The sequence below is a fragment of the Brachycentrus maculatus genome, unplaced genomic scaffold (genome assembly GCF_059751285.1).
Source record: "Brachycentrus maculatus isolate JH-2025_06_01 unplaced genomic scaffold, ASM5975128v1 h1tg000119l, whole genome shotgun sequence".
Classification (NCBI taxonomy): Eukaryota; Metazoa; Arthropoda; class Insecta; order Trichoptera; family Brachycentridae; genus Brachycentrus; species Brachycentrus maculatus.
The window spans coordinates 642,698-646,247 of record NW_028280872.1 but is presented as its reverse complement, the minus strand read 5'-3'; positions in this window follow the sequence as shown (position 1 = coordinate 646,247).

The window sequence follows — 3,550 nt, the reverse complement described above, 5'->3', positions numbered from 1 at the left end:
AATATTAAAAAAAATATATTTAAACCCTTATCTACACTAGATGGTGCATAAGGTACTGAATCATATAAACGGAGTTTTATCTTGATCGTTAACACGTGAAGGAAATGTGATCAGCCCTCCGCTTCAGGTACCAGTCCAGGGTAATATTGAATAAATACTAGAGTGAAAGAATTAATTATATGTATTTTTTTTACCTTCCTTTGGGAATCGAACCCGGGACCTTGTGAACGGTAGCCAAGCGTGCTGATCATAACACTACGGAGGTGGATGAAGAGTTGGATGGGAAAAAAATCTTATGCAAAAATCGGTCGAATAATTATTCATTATACACTAGAAATAGCTACATAGGTTATTTATTATTTACCATATCGTAGTCATACAGGAGAAAGTGACCAAGTGCATTGTTTTACAAAAACGTGATCATTGACTATTTGATATATTACTAGCTTAATATTGCCCTGAAAAAATCCCAGAGGATACTTGGAAGTATAACATATTGACTTGGTAAAAAATGACTAACTGCATTGATGTTTATTTTCTTGCCAAGCAAAAGTGACTTAAATGGCCCTCCTGAACATTTTACGTTTTGGTAGTTGGTCACTTTCTCCTGTATGACTACGATATGTATGTTATATTTGTGTGCTTAAATCAAAACAAAACAGCATCAGCAATAATACGTGCATTAGAAGTTGCTGATAAGGAAAATAACACAAATAAGAAATGACCTTTTTAATATTGTGTGAAAAAAACAAGGCAATATCGGTGCAGAATTATCAGGAGAGCATACAGTTCTGCTGATATTGCTCGCATTTCTTCGAGTTACGTTCATCCCGGGCCTACGCGAGATCAACTGATTCCCAGCCCAGATAGCACCTGTTCCACGCTCTTGGTATCCTGATACTTTCATCGGAATGTCACTTCAGGTTTTAGGTCTTAACATTTCCACCCTCTGTCCTAAGGGAGCATCATTTGAATAAGGTTGGGTTATCTGATTTAAATTAAGAATCAGATATGTAAATGCGACTCGATATCTTGAAGCGATTCTTGATTTTTTAAATCCTGAATGGGAACTATTTATTAAAAAACAAAGAATCAAAAGAAAAAAAAAACTGTTTTTAATCACAGATTTTTCCCTTAGTACCTAATGCAGAAAAATAAAAACGATATATCACTCTACACTTGTGATTTTCATTAAATTAGTCGCTGTTCTGCATGTTCATAAACTTCTTAACTACCAATGGATTTATGATAACTAATAATTTTTATTTCATTGATAGGTTTTCTCGTACCTATGTAAATCATTTTTTAAACCACTTAAATTTGAAATTATTCTTACATAAATGAAATTATTTGTAAATTTCCTATGACCAGACATTTGATAGGAATGATAATGATAATTCCTTTAATTTGGAAAATATATTGAACTGAATACTTATATACATAAAGAGAAATAATACTAATATTTTAAAATAAGATTTCCAATAAAATATGATGAAACTGCTGAAAAATAAATCCCTTAAGTAGCAAGTTAATCTGATAATCAAGGTTTGATTTCGTTAATTGAAACCCATTTTAAAAGTCATTTTTCATTTCAAATTCTGATTAAAAAGCAGAGCCAAAAAAGCGCCAACGGATATTCAACTGTCAATACTTTCCGCTCGATTCCCTCTCTCCCCTGTGCGAGAGTTGCCATTCGAGAAAAATAAAATCCAAGTTTCCCGACTTGGCGCGAACAACGGCGCAGGCACCTGCCTATAATATTACACTACCTACCCCATAATACTTTTACGTTGTGATACAGAAATTTAATTTCCCTCGCATTAGACACGAGCGAATTGTTGCATTGAAATATGTTGAATGGGAGAAATGTAAAAGTGTTGCAATGCTTTACGCGTTATAGCTTTAAGTCCTTATTTATGAATCCGGGTTTTAATCTTCTTCAAAGTTCTGTGGAAGATGAAATTAAATTTTGTTAATTTCGTTACCCCTTTATTACCACAAATAATGATACCCTCGCTAAATAAAATTGTCCTTATCTGGAGAAATAGCGAGTTTTGCTATTATTTTTACAATCATGTAATATATAGGAAAAAAAACATTAAAAGTCGAAGAACTATTTACACTACTGTTACATTTTAAACCCCATATCTTTTTATTCGTTTTTCGATACATTGAGATTCAACATTAATTAAATAAAAATGAAATATTATTTTAGATATTTTGAAATACTAAAAGAAATGATATCTAACATACAAAAAGAATGCAACTATAATGCATACATACACCTTTCGATATGATCATTCATATCGAAAGGTGTATGTATGCATTATAGTTGCATTATTTTTGTATGTTAGATATCATTTCTTTTAGTATTTCAAAATATCCAAAATAATATTTCATTTTTATTTAATTAATGTTGAATCTTAATGTATCGATATCAATAATGGGATGAATCCTTTACAAGTGTGTATAGCGATCACTTTAGGTAGACAATTAATGCCAGGTCGTAAGACTTCTATTTTTTTCAGATAAAAACATAAGATGCTTCGTTTATATTCAGACACCTGTAATACATGTATATACAGTATTTTTCAAAACTTTTAACATTAAAGTTATCTACTAGTATATGAGAAAATAGCTCAGTATACGCTGATTGATTTTAGATGGCCTGTACCTCGCATCTGGCTTTTAGTTATGTATTTTAATTACCCCTTCCTGTAAAATTTGCATATAAGACCCCTGGCTAAGCGATCTATATGTCTTAGGGGTCGAAATGTTGTAGCAAGAGATGTCGTTATCCCAAGGGTGGTAATGGTGACCTCTATTAAGCATAGTTTATGCCTTGTAAGGGATAATGGTATTTACGGTATATTGATGGATCTATGCTTTAGAGTATTATAAACAAATTTTTAGTAAAAGTTATAATATTTAAGCTTTTTACTGACATCATTTGGTAAAATTAACAAAACGGCTACACATATGGTTTTTAACATTCATTTTATTTGATCAATGACCGGGTTCATCGTTCTCAAAATCATAGCACTGGTGTTGTTTAATTATAAAAAAATGATAAACTGAAAAACATTATGTATTTAATACAGTGGAACTCCGGATATTCGAAGTTATTGGGGCTGTAGCCTGTTCGGATTTGGAAAAGTTTGTAATACAGTACATATATAGTACTTAACATAGTACAGTAGTTATGCTGTACGCGCCTTTTACATTTCAATATAGTATTATAGTACTTGAGTAACAATACAGATACAGTACTTTATACTTTATTAACTTTCAATAATTTTAAACAAAATCAGGTTATACATAATAATATTATGTGATAAAAAATGTGTTCTTACAAATATTTTTCTTCATCTTGTTCGGTTTTCCCAGGGATTTTCTCAGGATTTTGGATTTCCGAGGTTCTACTGTACAGTCAATATATTGACATCTTAACACATAAACAACTGTTCTGGAGTCAAATTTGAACCTCCATACATAGAAGTAGAGTATAATGGCCTTGCACCACGCAGTCGGCCATAAATGAATAAATAAA